At 45.9% G+C, this 17,075-nt stretch overlaps 1 long non-coding RNA gene across 1 annotated transcript; it reads left to right on the forward strand.

Annotated features, from left to right (window-relative positions):
* Window positions 1–522: 522 nt before the first annotated feature.
* Window positions 523–12,041, forward strand: LOC131274626 (uncharacterized). The gene is made up of 4 exons (XR_009181913.1): window positions 523–705; window positions 7,423–7,490; window positions 8,297–8,544; window positions 9,361–12,041. It is a non-coding gene; the product is annotated as an uncharacterized lncRNA (long non-coding RNA).
* Window positions 12,042–17,075: the final 5,034 nt, after the last annotated feature.

Here is a 17,075-nt window from a genome sequence, read left to right on the forward strand (position 1 = left end):
ATACCCCCCACTCCTCCCACATCAACAACCTCTTTCATCATTATGGCACATTCTTTGCATTTGGTAAATACTTTTTGGAGTGAGCACTGCTGTACTGCATGGGTTATAGTTTACATTGTAGTTTATACTCTCCCCCAGTCCATTAAGTGGGTTTTGGCAGGATATATAAGGCCCAATGTCTGTCCCTGCAATATCAATTAGGACAACTCCAAGTCCCAAAAATGCCCCCACATCTCATCTCTTCTTCCCTTTCCGTGCCCTCACCAACTCCTGTGACCACTGTCTCCATATCAGTGCTACAATTCTTGCATTGCTAGAATCACAATAATTCTATAGTAGAATACTTAGTAAGTCCACTACAACCCATATGCTGCATTCCTGTCCCTTCCTCTCTGCACTCTGCCTCCCCCCCAGGGTGTCTCGGTCTATTGTGGTTAACATTCTGCTGGCCTTACTCCCAGAAGCTCACAGGCAGGATGTGCCCACAAGCCTGAGGCACCGCTTGGGCTTTTGCATGGAGCTGTGTCACTGTGGTAGTAACAACTACCACTAGTACAATACTGCCACAGTGACACAGCCCATCACACAATCCTCTCCTCGCAGGCGAGGTCCTGTCCTCCTGGCTCAGTCCTAGACCACCCTTGCAGGTTCAAGCATGGCTCTGCAGAAGATATCTTGACTCTCCAGTGGGCATTTGAACTGAAGGTAAGTTGGCGATGACCCTGACCCGAACCTCGAGGGTTCAAGAGAGGGCAGTTCACAGGGCTCCTTGCCCTCTGAGTGATCCTGGGCCCCACACTTGGTCTAGAAAATGGGGTTTCATGGAGAGTGAGATATGGCAGTCTCTCTCCCTCCTGCAAACCCCCTTCCTGCCTAGTGCATGTTGTTCTGGACACTTGGGGGTTTGTGCAGTTTGCGGACAGCCTTTGATTCATCCTGGTCCGTTCTCCAGTGACTTCCATTCTGCTCTCTGAAATTCTACCTGAGTTTTTCCCAGTAGCTGGTTGTAGTTGGTTGCTGGCATGGCATGGGTAGACAAGAAGCCAGTGAGGGTCTGACATCTCCTTGGTGTTGTATCTGCTTGGAGTTGCCAACCGCAGCTTTGGGATCGAACCCACAAATCCAATTGATCACTACCTGCAATGGCCTGACTTAATATTTTTTTTCTTCTTTATTTTCTTTTAAATGTTACATTCAAAAAATATGATGTCCCCATATACCCCTCACCCCACCCCTCCCACATCAACAACCTCTTCCATCATTGCGGCATATCCACTACACCTGGTGAATACATTCTGAAACACCACTGCACCACATGGACAGTGGTCCACATTGTAGTCCATACTCTCCCCCAATCCACCCAGTGGGCCATGGCATTCTTCCCTGCGCTTGACTTAATATGGATAGATCATTTTTTGTTTTCCTTCTTCTGAGGGCAAATCTGTGGCCAGACAGACATGCTGCCCTAGCAAGGGTTATAGGAGTTCCTTCACTCATGACCACTGCATCCTCTCCCAAGTATTGGGGGAGCAACACAAGTATTTCCATGTCCTGGGCATTGCTGGAGATACTTTTCTGGATGATTTTCACTTCCATGCTGTGAGGGGAGAGTTGGGAGCTTCCTTCTCAGAGATGATTTTTTAAAGTATCCCCATGGAGCAACTTGACCCCATTTCCATGCTTGACTGTGGCTGTCAGCACAGCCATCCTCCTTGTGTTGGAAGCTCTGCTCAGCAGATGCTACAAGGTCAGCTGGCCAAAGATTGCCAATCTGCCTGATTTGGATAGGCTTCCAAACCTGCAGCTGCCCCACTGCCTTCAGTTGGTGAACTTGTGGGGTTGGGTCCATGCCGAGGCTGGGTCATGTTTTCGATCAGGTGAGTCTCCAGCATCAGAGTGAGGCTGTGCTTCCAGTGGGTTAGCTCTACCACTAGGCTGAGTGTGCTTCCCAGTGGTTCTGGGGATGGTGCTTGCAGAGGGTGCACATCTGTCTGTGGAAGCTCGGAGACCTGGCTGCTTGTTTACAGTCATAACAGAGTGGGGTTGATGTTAATGGTTCTATCCAGCCCATTCATTAATTTGATTACTGGTCAGGTGTTTTTCATGGGTGTGCTGGTTTTAAGATTATTTGTGGGGTGGTTTCAATTCTGTTAGGTCATGAGGTTGATTTTGGATTTCTTAAAGAGTAAGCATTTTAGTTCTCCCTTGTATTTATTATAGGGTCCATAGTCTTGAAAATTATCCCCCAAAGGCAAAGCAAAACAAAACAAAGTCAAATAAAACCAAATATGCAAGCAAAATATCTCAATTTTGTTAGGAGAAGCTTGTGTACTTCCAAATCCTGAGCTTAGAAATGGATAAAAGGTGCAGTATACTAAGGGGACAATACCTTATGAACACTTCTATTTCTTCCAACATTAGAGTTTTTCTTAAGTATTACACTAGTTAAATATTAGTCGCATGCACACATTTTGCAGAAATAAGTCCATGATGTTGGGTACAACCACTTACATGATGCCACACAATGACCAAGTGAAAAGGTATATAAATCAGATTTCTCCAGGGATACAGAACAAACATGAGATCTATATCTATAACTAAAAGAATATTATGCAAAAGTTATGAGATTCATTATAGGAATTGACTCAGGCAACTGTGAGCATCAGCAAGTCCAAATTCTGTAGGAGAGCTTGCAAGTTAGGAATTGCGATGAAAGTTTGCAATGAATTCCCCAGGAGAAGCAGGCTGGCTGAAGGATAGATGGAAATTCTCCCTTCTGACCCCTCATTTTAAAGCCTTCTCATGACTTGGTGAGACTTTTCTCCTTGGTGAAGTCAATCTCCTTAGTTTATTGTAGATGAAATCAGCTACAGATGCAATCAACATTTATTGATGATTAAATCCACAGGAACAATCAGTCCAGTGCTTGATTGTACAGCATGATCTGGCCAAGTTAACAGGAAGAACTTAAACATCAATGAAAGTGAGACTAGGACTCTGAGGGCTGAGCCAAAGCTGGACTTTGTTTCTAGCCAATCTGAGGGTTTCAAATCCTGAGTAAGATTCATTTACATTTCTGTAAGCTTTAAGCCTGGAAAGGAGAGGAAAAGAGAGAACTATTTAAATAAAAATAGTCAGTGTTTTAGAAGTGAACATGGTGAAAGAGAACCTTTATTCGTGCTTTCAATAAACACTAATTAAAAACCTAAAAAATCATCACTCAAATCTCAGGCCAGGTGTGCATATACAACTGAAGTTAGTACGCCAGGACTTGGGTCCCAGGTATCTGTGTTTCTAGAGAAGTGTTGCATGGAGGGAGGCAACTGTGGGTGGAACCTGGAAGGAGGTAGTGGAGGGTCCCTTGGCCTTAGGATGGGAGAGTCCGAGAATATGATGTGTCACACAATGATAGTCTCAAGACACTGCTAGGGGAAGAGTTGTCACAAGGATGGATGAATACTGATGTGTGGTTTGATGGGATGATCAATTGGATTTACATGGCCCCTAAGACTGAGGAAGTCTCCAGCTATTATGAATCCTATCCATTGCTCTCTCCAGATGAGTACTCAGCTGCCTCAAAGGCACTTCTGTGGCCTTGGAGGACACAGAACATGGCCGGGGATCTGGGTGAGTCAAGCTGGGCTCCAAGCAAGGTGACTGGGCTCTGGGTGAGGCGATTTCGGCTGTTTGAGATGAGCCGGGCTCTGAGTAAGGTGAGTTAGGCTCTGAGTGAGGTAAGCCACTAGGTGAAGCAAGCTGTACTCTGGGTCGGTGAGTTAGGCTCTGGGTGAGTTGAGTAGGGCTCTGAGCGAGATAAACCAGATTATTGATAAGGGAAGTTGGGCTTTGGATTAGGTGATTATGCCTCTGAGTGCGTGAAATGTTCTGAGCTGTGGGTGAAGCAGGCTGCACATGAATGAGCCAAGTCAGGCTCTGGGGTCATGATTCTGGCTGGGAAGTGATTTCAGCTCTGAATGAGGTGAACTGTGCTCTGTGTGAAGTTAGTTAGGAAATGATTGAATCAAGTCAGAGGCTGGGTGAGGTAAGTTAGGCTGTGAAGAGAAATGGGCTTTGTCTGAAGCAAGTCAGGATCTGTGTGAAGGGAGTCAGGATCTGTGTGAGGTGAGAGGGGATCTGGTGAGGTGAGTGGGGTTCTAGGTGAGGTGGGTGGGGATTGCGTGAGTTGAGAAGAGCTCTGGGTAAGGTGAGTTGGGATCTGGGTGAGGTGAACAGGGCTCTAGGTGAGGTGAATTGGGATCTGGGTGAGATGAGTAGGGCTCTGGGTGAGGTGAGCAGGGCTCTAGGTGAGGTGAGTCAGGGTCTGGTTGAGGTGAGTGAGGTTCTGGGTGAGGTGAGTGGGGATCAGGTGAAGTGAGAAGGGCTCTGTGTGAGGTGAGACAGGCTCTGTATGAGGAGAGGTGGGCTCTGTGTATGAGGAGAGCTGGAGTCTGGCTTATGGAAATTGAGCTCTGAGTGAGTTGAGTCAGGCTGTGAGTGAGCTTAGTTGGCCTCTGAATTAGGCAAGTCTGCCTTGAGGGAGCTGTTTGGAGCTGTAAGTGAGAGCAGTTGTGCATTAGTGAGGAAAGTCAGGCTTGGGTGAGGCAAGGTGGCTCTAGTTGAACTGAGACAGGTTCTGAGTTAGGATGCTAGGTCCAGCATGATGTGAGCCAAGCTATGGGTTGAGGGGAGTTGGACCCTGAGTGGGCTGAATCAGCCACTAGTGAGGTGAGTAAAGGCATCTAGGGAGATGAGTTATGCTTTGCGTGAGGCAAGCTGTGCTCTGTGAAGGGGAGTTTCGCTTTGAGTGTCTGTGAGATGTGAATTGGGCTCTGGGTGACATGAGTTGGACTTGGGGTGAGGTGAACTGGGCCCCGTGTAAAATGAGCTGGGCTCTGGGTGAGGTGATTTGGCATCAGTTTGAGGTGAGTAAGGCTCAGAGTGAGGTGAGTCGGGCCCTGAGTGAGGTAAAGCAGTCTCTGGGTGAGGGAGTTGGACTGTGTGTGAGACGAGCTGGGGTCTTTGTGAGGTCAGTTGGGCTCTGTGTGAGGGGAGCTGGGTTCTGAAGTAGTGGAGTCAGGTTTGGAGTAAGGTGAGTCTGTCTCTGGGTGAGGCTACTTGGGTAAAGGATGTAGGGGAGTCAAAGACTGGCTGAGGTGAGTTGAGTATGGAGTGAGGTGAGTTAGGCTCTGGGTGAAGTGAGTCAGGCTCTGAGTGAGGTGAGTAAAGCTCTGGGCAAGTTGAGTTGGACTCCAAATGAGGTGAGCTGGGCTCTGAGTGAGAAGTGAGGTGAGCTGGGCTTTTGGTGAGTTGATTTGGGTTCTGTGAAGGGAGTTTGGATTTAAGTGAGGGGAGCTTTGAGTAAGGAGAGTCTGGATATGGGTGAGGTGAGTTGGGCTCTGTGCAAGTTGAACTGGGCTCTGAATGAGGTGAGTTGTCTTTTAAATGAGGCGAGTCTGGCTCTGAGTGAGGGGAGCTTGGTTCTGGGTGAAGTAAATTAGGCTCTGGGTGAAGTGAGTCAAGCTCTGAGTGAGGTGAGTTTGGGTTTGAGTGAAGCAAGTTGGACTCTGTGTATCAGGAGAGTTGGAGTGTGGCTGAGGTAAGCTAAGCTCTGCCTGAGGTGAGCCAGCCTCTGGGTGAGGTGAGTAGGGCTCTGGGTGAGGTGAATGGGGATCTGGGTGAGGTGAATGGAGATCTGGGTGAGGTGAGTAGGGCTCTGGGTGAGGTGAGCCAGGCTGTGTGGGAGAAGAGTTTGGTTTTGTCTGAGGAAAGTCTGACTTTGGGGGAGGTGAGTCAGGCTCTGGATGAAGTGAGTAGGGCTCTGGGTGAGTTGAGTGGGGATCTGGGTGAGGTGAGCAGGGCTCTGGGTGAGGTGAGTAGAGCTCTGGTTGAGGTAAGCAGGGCTCTGGGTGAAGTGATTTGGGTTCTGAGTGTGGTGAGTCAGTCTCTGGGTGAAGTAAGTCAGGCTCTGATTGAGGTGAGTTGGGCTCTAGGTGAGGTGATCTGGGCTCTGAGTGAGGTGAGTTGGACCCTGGTTGAGGTGATTTAGGGTCTGAGTGAGGTGAGTCTGGCTCTGGTTGACATGACTTGGGGTCTGGGTGAAATAAGTCAGGCTGTGAGTGAGGTGAATTGACCTTTTGGTGAGGTGAGTTAGGCTCTGGGTGAGGTGATCTGGGCTCAGTATGCGATGAGTCAGAATCTACCTATGGTGAGTGAGTTCTGTGTGGCTTGAGCATGGCTCTGAGTGTCTCTAGCTGAGTAGTCTGGGAATATGGGAGGGGAATCTTCTGCTAGTCTTCATAACTGGACCCCACTTCCTGGCTTTTCTGAGGGAGATTGTGCCTCATCTTTTGTGTGGGAGCTGGAGGTAGGGTAGGCTGGCATTCAGACTCCTTGATTTTTAGCATCTATTGCCTGTATTTATGGTGTGTGACTCCGATTATTCAGTTAGAACTGATATAAACTTATGGGAATTTATTTGAACAGTTTATGACTAATGAATCTGACATTAAACAATTTCACTGATGACGTGGGAAGGTGGAGTTTATATAGACAAAAGCAGCAGAAGCAAGTGAGGAAATGTTCTGATTGGCTGACATTATTTCTATTTTATATTGGGTAGTCTTAGAAAGTGGGAGCAGATGTGCATTTAGTATAGGATGGTGCATTTGTCCTTTCTGCTAAGCTGTCTGTGTTGGAATCTAGCACCCACTCCTGGAGATCGCGTCCAGAGCAGGTGTCCAGGCAGTGAGCACTGCACCTGTATTTTCACTTCTGGCTCTCCCTCCTACGTGGAAGATCTGACCCAGACATGTATGGTGCTAGGCTGCTCAGAAGACTATGCCCCTGCCTAACATGATCCAGGGCTGCTGGGCTGCCACTGCTAAGAGCCCTAGCGGAGGAAGGCCCTGCCCTGGCTCTTGGTGTTGAAAATGTCCATTGGTGGCTGAGGTCACTGCCTTAAGAGTTCCTCCCACATCATATCTCTTTGTGGGAGCATTTTCAGGACTTGGAGTTGTCCTGGGTGGTACTGCAGGGACAGATGCTGTACATTGTATGTCCTGCCATGGCCCACTGGGTGGACTGGGGGAAAGTGTAAACTACAATGTAAACCATTATCCATTGGTTCAGCAGTGCTCCAGAATGTATTCACCAAATGCAATGAATGTCCCACGATGATGAAAGAGGTTGTTGATGTGGGAGGAGTGGGATGAAGGGGGTGGAGGGTATATGGAACCTCATATATGTATTTTTGCTTTTTTTTGTCTTTATTTATTTTTTTAATATTATATTCAAAAAATATGTGGTCCCCATATACCCCCCACCATAAATTAGCCCACGTTTCTGTTTCAGGGAGCTTTATCCGGTTTTTATATCAGTGACATGATCCATTAAGTGAAATTTTTCATGTTCTCTGAGTTCTAGAAGAATTTGTACGGGAATGACTCATTTGGTGACCATAAAGCCATCTAAACCTGAAGTCATCTGTGCAGGTAATTATTTGATAATCCTATTGCTTTCTTGAGGACTATTACCCCAGTTATGTTTTCTACTTCTTTTTTTTATCACTTTTTTTTATTATATATTTTTTGAAAATATGTAGATCACAAAAATGTTACATTAAAATATGTTGATGTGGGAGGAGTGGGGTTGGGAATTGGGAGGTATATGGGAAACTCATATTTTTTAATGTAATGTTTTATGTGATCTATGTATCTTCAAAAAGTACAATTAAAAATGATGGGGGTGGGGGTGTGGGGTGTGAGGTATATGGGAACCTCATGTTTTTTAATGTAACATTGTGTGTGATCTATTAACTTTTAAAAATGATAATTAAAAAATAAAATAAAATAAATATATAAGGTTTCCACATACCCTACTCCACCCCCCACTCCTCCCATATCAACAACCTTCTTCATTGTGGCACAGCCATTGCATTTGGTGAATACATCTTGAGCACTACTGCACCAATGGATTATAGTTCACATTGTAGTTTACACTACCCCCCATTACATTCAGTTGTTTTTGGCAGGATATATATTGTCCTGCATCTGTCCCTGTAATATCATTCAGGATAACACCAAGTCCCAAAAATGCCCCCACGTCACATCTTTTCTTCCCTCCTCCTGCGCTCAGCAGCTACTGTGGCCACTTTATCCACACCAATGCTACAGTTTCTTCCATTACTTGTCACAAATGTTATTGTTGAAAAGGAAACTTCCAAGTTGCCATCATCTAAATTGTCATGATTTTATACTAATAGTTGTATTCTATATGTGCTTTGTCCTTTCCCACATAGGATCCAAGTTGTGATAAAATAAGGTACTGGTTCCAGAGCACTCAGAAATGGTGCCCACCAGGTGGGAGCAGGTGATCCAGGTGGACAAAGAGCCATGGGGAAGAGAGGGAGGTCAACACTGCAGTGAGACTTGATGTACTGTTGGTGGATTCCTGTGGGGTCTCCAGCTGAGGAAGCTCTGCTGTGATATGGAGCAGGAGAGATACGTCCCCTCCTGCTTGAAGAGCATATCCTTTGTTCTGCTCCAGGTGCATGGTGACAGTCTTGTATGCATTTCTTGGCTGGGTTTCAACTCTCCAAGTAATAAGCGTCTGTTAATTGGGGGTGGGGGTTTTACACTGGTTCCATGTGAAGCTGGGGGTTGGAAAAGTATTTCAGGCACAGTGACAAGGATGCTTTGGGTGGAAGCATGTGGTGGCAATAATTTAGCATGAACAACTCCCATAAACATGAAAGCTGAGGGTCAGGCATATTTTCCCACTTAGTCCTCACCGGAAATTCAAGAGGAGATCATTATCATCATCATCATCATCATTATTATGTTATTATCATTTTTCTTATTATTGTCATTATCCTATTGGTCAGAGAGAAATGTTGAAGCAGAAGAAGGTGAAGGAATTTGCAGAATCACTAACTTGCTGGTGCAGGCACAGACAAGTTAGTAGTTAAATCCAGTAAAAGACTTTAAGAATTGCATGACAATTGGATGATAAGATAACTTGTAGATAATGTAGCTGCATTGGTGAGTAGGGAAAAGGAGAGCTGACTTCTGGATAGGGTGAGGCAAAGGCTCAGATTGGGTAGAGGCTCTGGGAGTCCATGGCAGTGGTGTATGGGCAGAGCATGGATGATGGGGCTCCAGTCTTCTGGATTTGCCTCTAACCCAAGAGTTTTGTGTCTGGGGGTGTCTGGGGTGAAGAATACCGTGACTAGCTATGTGGCCAGAGAAAAACACTTGTGTACCACCACCCGTCTGGAAATGATGGCCAGTTGCCCAATAGTTTGCCCTGTTTTGACCACCGCAGGGTCTGCAGAGAATGGACTTCTCCCCTCATCTCTTCCAGGTTTCCTCCAGAGCTACGTGGGACAAGAATCATCTGAGGCTGACAGATGAAACCTCTGAGTTGGGGGAGCTTTCTTTCGTGCCTTATAAGGCTGTTCACCTCCTAGGCAATTCTGGCCCCTCACTGTGACTCTTCCAGGATCCATGACTGACCCCTCTGCCCTCTGTTGGGCAGTGGAGTTCATCCCAGTGGCTCTGGAAGGTGGGCTGGGATTTCATTCTGAGGCCGTATCCCCATATGGGCATGTGCACACCACCACAGTTGACCCTGGCAGGCCTTCACTCAGTCCCAGCTGGGTTCAGCAGGGACCAGCTTCCAGGAGACCTGAGCTAGGGACAACAGCTAAAGTGCTGGTCCCTGGGACCAGAAGGGGATGGCTTGTAAGGTAATGAATGAACAATGAACACTCTGCTTACTTTCTTGAGGGTTGAGGCCATGGCCAGTGGCCAGAAACACCTTACCCTTTCTTAGGGAGTGGTTTTGGGGGGAGTGATAGAATAATTGGGCAGCCCCTCCTGCAACATTCTACTTCCATCTCCCCATGTGAACCCTAGTTTTGGCCAATCTATACACTTCCAGTTACCCACCCCCCCAAACCCTTGGGGTTCTCATTTCCTTGAGCCACAGTGAAGTGGAGAAAGATTTTCTCCACACTTTCCATCTCTTTGAGGATTTTAAGGGTGTTGGCCATCAGCAAATTTGAATAAATAGATGAGGCAAGCAAAGGTAAGTGACAACAGTGATGTTGCACAGAGTAGAGGCCATTAGATATGTGGATTGTGGGCAGGTGTCTTCCTACCTAGTCTCTGAAGAAAAGGGGTGGCCTCCTTGGTTGGAAAAATGGAATAGTGAGCATAGTTTTTCAGAATGTGTATTAGAAACACAGTCCATAAACCAGATACACACATGTATATAAGATATATACACATAAATATTGTATTCATCATACAAGAAGCAGTGGTTATCTAAGAGTAATAATACATGCCTTTGCTCCATTAGTTTTAGAAGGCTGTGTACTCCAGACATGGAAGGCTCTTAATTTTCCTGGTTGACAGTGGACAGTGCTGTAGTATGCTGGTGGGCCAGCCCTTGCCTCAGCCCTGGAGCCTCAGAAACCCCTCCCCATATCTACTCAGACTTCCTTCCTCTGACACAACTCTGATGCACTGGCTCTTGTGCCATGACCTAGGTCCACTTGCTTTCTGGGGCTTTTGTAGGTGGCAAGGGCCCTGGGTCCTGCTTGGGTTGCACCTGGCATTTGTCCCAGAGGGGGTAGCCATTTGAGATCTAAGACCCGGCATGACATAAGGTCTTATCCTTGTGGAGGCTCAAAAACACCTCTCTCCTCTCCATGGGCTCTGCCTGCAGGTGGCTGGCTAGATGACATGGCGAGTAGGCTAACTAAATCCTTGCATCCCTTGTGTTTAGGGGTCTTGAGTACCCCCAACGGCCAGTTTCTTTTGGCTTCCCTGAAGGGATAGAGTGAATTTAGCTTCAAGGATTTCAGAGCTGATCAACAAAGATATGGACCTATAAGATGACAGTAAAACCTCAGCTTTTTTTTTTTTGGTATGATGCTTTGACAGAGTTGTGCTGAAGGGAATTTCCTAACGGTTTTAGACCTTCCTGAAGCTTTGGTGCTAGGGAGCCATCTGATGGGGAAACCATGCAAGGGAAACTCCAGTGTAGAGGAGAATGGGAGAAAGCTAAAATGTCTAGGATATGTGCAGAGTTATCCTAATAGGGAAACTTTGGGTCAGAGACTTCCAAGGAAACAAAGCAGCTTGGGGTCTTGTAAGTGCAGGATTTTATCTTATCAATGGAGAGTAGATGCTTAGTGCAGTGTCATTGGGATATGCAAGGCAGGTTAACACCTCTTGACTCAAAATTGTTTATTTGAGATATTTTTCAAAGAACTGGATGGGTAAGAATTTGAGCTTAACATTGGTGGGGTTCCTAACAGTCTTGGGCTGCTGTAAAGAAGCAAACAACACATGGGCCACTACAGAGACCATCTTGGCTAATTCATATAACCAGGGGAACTAAGACCTTGCCTTTACTGTATGTCCTGTGTGGCTCCATGACCACATCCAGGACTTGATCTTGCGCTTAGTCTATTTTGTGCTAATGCTGGGCCATGATGGGTAGTTTGGACACTCTCTGAGTGGCTTCTAATTGCACCATATCTAACACACTTAAACAATGTTTTCCTGATTTGAGACAGAGAAGAAAATCGTTGTTAGCCTCAATAGATCAGGTGTGAATAAGGGGGTGAACAAGAGGCTGCTTTAGGACAGGCTTCACCCTTGCCCACATCTGTAGGAGTCCTTCTGCAGAGACCCTACCTCAGAAAGGTCACCTGGTCTTCCAAGGAATCTGATTCAAGCTTCCCTATCTCTTATTCCTTTCTCCACCCAGCTTGTTGGGGTGTCCCCAAGATGATCATGCATTGTTGGGGTGTCTCTAAGATGATCCAAGTCTTATCTCCTTTGGATCAAGCCTTAATATATGTGTTCATAAGTCCTCAGTTTGCTCTCCTGGTCTTTCGGGCTTTCATTGGGGGTGGAGTGACACAGACTTAGGTAACTTTGCTGACCAGCAATGACTTGTCTTCAATGGAAGCTCTTCCTCAGCCTTAAGGTGTGAGTGCTTTGTCCATGGACTGGTGGCTTCCTAGAATTGGCCAGGGATATATAATACTTTATATACATACATACATACATATATATGTATATATATATATATATATATATATATATATATATATATATATATATATATATATATATAGAGAGAGAGAGAGAGAGAGAGAGAGAGAGAGAGAGAGGTATAGGGGGCCAGGGATTGAACCCAGAACCTTGTAGGTGGTAAGCCTGTGCTCAACCACTGAACCACGTCAGCTCCCCTGAGGTGGGTTTTTTGTTTGTTTTGCTTGTTTTTATTGTTGTTGTTTTATCAGGAGGCAGCATGAACCAAACCCAGGACTGCTTGAGCTACATGCACCCCCAGGGATAGAATCTTAATGTCAAAACCATAGTCATGAATTCTTGGAACAAGGGGCACAAGGGCAGGGCCCTCTTGTCTAGGTGACCACTCATGCCAACTCTTGTTTCTTCACCAGTGTTTACAAAATTTTTCCTGTACATCTCAAGGAGCTTTATAGGTTGTTGAATCCTATCTCCAGACCCCTTATTATAATCCCTGAATACCAACTCACATCCAAAGCTCTTAGTCCTTCTTAGTCAGGAAAAGGGAGCTGATGTAACAGCTCTGAAAGTATACCTGGAGATGGTTCAGCTGCAAGCACTACTTTCTAGGAAACATGTCTGACATTGGGGATTTTCTCCAGAGTAGTAGAAATGGCTTCCTACTTCTCCACTGTAGCTGGTTCCTGACCCCTCAGAAGTCCAAGTACCCAAAGTCTGCCTTCTTCCTCCAAATATGTTACATCCCAGAGCATTTCTCTGCCCTGGTTCCTGAAGCCCCAGACACAACTCCTTCCCTGAACTCCTGGAATTGCCAGAACTAGCCACCTCACCCCAACCCACAAACCTCATTTGATCATGTGGAAGCCAAGTTGTTTGAGACAGATCAGCTCCAGCAGAGTTTGTGGTGGCTCAGAGCATAGAAGAAAGACTATGCCATAGCCAGAGAAAGGGAATTAGGTCTCATGAACCACCTACTTGGAGGGAGTGAGTGTGTGTGTTGGAGTCATTCTGGTGGGGATTCTGTTAACACTTTAGGCAAATCAGAGCCACCTTGTTGAATTTCTAAACTCCTGGCTGAGTTATTGGAACAAGGATATCAACCTGCTTTGTATAGAGATCCCTACCTAAGCTTCTAGGAGCTCTCATGCCCAATAAGACAATGGAGAGGTGAATGAACCAAGAAGCGGTATGAGAACCTAGAGGAGACATCTGAACCTAAAGGAGGTGTCTAGAGATTGCAAAAGCCACAGTGAAGGTGATATCCTGCTCTTCACCAAGCTCCTCTCCAAAATGTGATGGTCTCACATGGGCTCTAGGCTCTGTGTGTGGTTCTGAGTTGTCCTTGAGCATAAGAAGAGGAGGGAGGAAGCAGCCCTGGAGGGCAGATGCAGCAGAGGCCTCACTGCAACCTAAACATGATGCTGTGAGATACCAGAATCACAGCCATGGTTTTTGACCCTCTTGCCACCCAATATGCTCCCTTTATGAGTTTCTTGCAGTACCAAGACAAATTATCACAAATTTAGTGGCTAGGGAAACACAAATTTATCCTCTTACTACTCTGGAGGTCAGAATTCCAAAATTAGTCTTACAGGGATAAATTCAAGGTGTCAGCAGGACTGTGCTCTCCTCAGAGGAACTAAGGGAGAATCCATTGTCTCACTTTTCCATCTTCTAGAGCTTCATTACAGCTTCTGGCCCCTTCATCTTCAAAGCCAGTGGTGCAGCATTTTCTCCCTCTGACTCTGCTTCCTCTTGCATTTGTCATCACACTTCCTTCTCTTCTGTGACAATCTCTCTGCCTCCTTTTGAATAGGATATATGTGATTACATTGGGTCCTTCTAGATAATCCTGGATTTCCCTATAGCAAGATCCTCACATTAATCACATCTATGAAGTTCCCTTTTCCATATGTGGTAACTTTCACAGGTTCCAGGGGTTAGAACCTGAAATCTTTGGGGGACATTATTTAACTGACTATACCACTCAACAAGTATTAATGAAATTCTAACTGTGATTACACCCCACTGTCTGGAACATATTGATAATGACCAGATCCATAGCTTTTGCTGCTTGAATTACACAACTTGAGCACTGGGAGGACACATGGTGTGCTTCAGTGGAAGGCACAAAGGTGATGGTCCTTTGCCCTCCTCATTCTTGCTCTGATGGAACATTCCTGCCCAGGCATATTCTCCCCTGCATGACTGCAAGAAACAGACTGAGATTTGACATGGGGGAACTCAGTCTCTTTAGCACCCAGTCATTTGCTTTTGTACCCTTATTGGTGCTGGAGACCTCTGCCCTGAGCCTCTCCACCTGCCTTGAACCAGTAACCTTGTTCCCTCTATACTATCATATTATGCTTGCCTGGTGTCCTGATCCCAACCAAATGGGTCACATGGCCAATGACACTGCTGCCGTCTTTGGTTTTGTGTAATATTTTGCATTCCTGAGCCATGTCTGACATGTACCCTGGAATGAGAAAACTGGATTGCAACCTACAGGAACCCAAAACACACAACACTGGATGGACAGGCCTAGCATGAGTCATCTGGTCTACGTGGTTATCACTTGTCTTTCTCACTAGTGACATCCCCTGGTGGGCATCCAATTGTACACAACTGTCTTCACACCACCCATTCGGAAAAGTCAATCCACATACCCCCAGCCAGCCAATGTTCCTGTGAGCCAGCCAGCACAAAAGTCATCCCCTCCACCCACCAAGATCATCTCTCCCAGAACTAGAAATGGAGAATTAGATCTATTTTCCAGAGCTTTGGCTATTGAGAACCTTTTCCTCCATCAATGGGCTGTGATGCAAACCAAGGCCTGCACATTTCCTCTGCTGTTAACCCTCCAACAGACTATCCTGTAAGGTCAAAGGTAGAGCTCAGGAAGGCATGGCAATGCAATTAGAACAGGTACCTCATGGACCTAAGCACCAGTGTGTAAAGTTTGCTGTTGCCCTCTGAACCTGCTCAGAAATTCATCTCCACCTTTTCAGCACAGGAAGTCCACTCCACCCTTTAGGGTCATTTGATCAAGTTTCAGATTCCATCAGGCCCAGTTGTTTCAAAAGGCACTGCTTTTTAAATGGAGAATAGATGATGGATGGGGGCATGGCCTTTCTTAAAGCCCTAAATGTCTGCACTGAGATTTCCTTTTGTGGCTTCAGAAATTGCCTCTGAGTATTTTACTTATAACAACGTGAAGGAAATGCTTCTGGGTTGAAAGCTGCATGCCTGTGAAAGGCCTGCCACTTTGCTCCAGTTAATATTTCACATCCAGACCATTATAACACAGATTATGTTTACAATAACCCACAGTCAACCGAAAGCTTTAGTTGAGCATTCTTGATGGGACAAGAATTTCAGGAAATTCCACAACCCCTTGGAACCATGGAGAGGCTGCTCTGTCCAAGTCTCCATCCTTTATCTGCCAACCATATCCAGCAGACCATGGAGTCTATGTCTGTATGGAACGGGGTTATCTGAAAGTGGCTTCTAATGGATACTCAGACATGTCCTTTGTCCAGAGCAACCAGTCAGGTGAATGGTGCAGGTTTCTCTCGGAATATTCTGAAAGAATTTTCACAATATTTCCTCTGCCTGTGATGGGCGGTCCTTTCTCTGAAATATACAACCACTTCCTCAATGAAGGGACTAGGATCTGGGAACTAAGTAAGAATTCCTCTATTTCCTTGGCCTGCCTATCTCTTCCATTCCAGGGACACTAATTATAATGTACTTTCATAAATCCCAGGAAGAAGGAGCACACAGATGAGCACTTTATTCTGCAGCATGAGGTTAGGCACCTTTCCTGGCCTTTCTCCTCCAAAACCTCATCTTCCCCAAGGCTGGAAAACCACCTCCAGGGTATGATTAGTATCATCACATTGTATACATAGGGTGGATTTTCAGGGATACCCAGGTGAAGGGACATCATATTGACCTTTCTGGGATGATATTATGGAGACATTTGAGCAGGTACATAGACTAGATCACCTACCATATCCCCTTACTCACAACCTTGGCCTCTTTGCTCTGCACTGGATATAGAGGCCCTGACAACTCAGCCTCATGGTGGAGCTTCCCTTGCAACTTGGTTCTCATCAAGTCCAGTGACTCTTAACAATATTTGCTTGGTTTGAGCTAATGCTTGTACTTTAGTTTCCTCATTGCAAAAGCAAATACCAAACAATGGGTTGACTTAAACCATTGGAGTTTATTGGATCACAGCTTTGAGACCAGGAGAATTCCAATTCAAGCCATCATCAAGGTGATCCTTTCTTCCCAAAGACAAGCATTCTCGGGCTAGTGGCCAGTGATGCTTGGTCTTGTGTCTGTCACTTGGAAATGCACAGGGCAGCTTCTCCTGGCCTCTCCCTTCCCTTCTAGGTTCTGTTGACTTTCAAATTCTGGCTTCTCTTTCTGTGGTATTTTTCTCTATGACCTCCCTTATAAGGTCTTCAGTAACAGGATTAAGACCCATCCTGAGCCACACCTTATCTGAAGTAATTTCATCAACAGGTGCTATTTACAAGGTTATACCTACAGGAATACTTTATGTTAAAGAATATGCTTTTCTGGGGTACATACCTCCATACTACCATTACCTTGTATTTGTGCATCCCTGAAAGCAAGTGTGCAGTGGTAAGTGTGGCTCCAGTCATTGCTGCAATTCCTCCTGCCTGCTCTAACCTGAAGCATCTACTTTCCTGTGGGCTGGACCAACTCCTTACCTAGGATGCATCTGTTGGGACTGGTCCCACACATCTCTGCCTGAACTCTGCTGCTGTCCCATCTTGTTAAGGCCCTGGACCAAGGGAAGTTTAAGGAGGGTGGTCATTAGGAGAATTAGCAATTTTTTTTTGGTAATTCCTGCCTCAGATAATGTAATTGGGAAGTATTCATTTAGGGGAAGGCTGTTCCTTTGAGATATGAGAGGGGGGTTACTTTCACAGGCAGTGAATGTTCATGGGGATATGAGAGTTTAGAGGCCTT

Source organism: Dasypus novemcinctus, chromosome 19 (assembly GCF_030445035.2).
Source record: "Dasypus novemcinctus isolate mDasNov1 chromosome 19, mDasNov1.1.hap2, whole genome shotgun sequence".
Classification (NCBI taxonomy): Eukaryota; Metazoa; Chordata; class Mammalia; order Cingulata; family Dasypodidae; genus Dasypus; species Dasypus novemcinctus.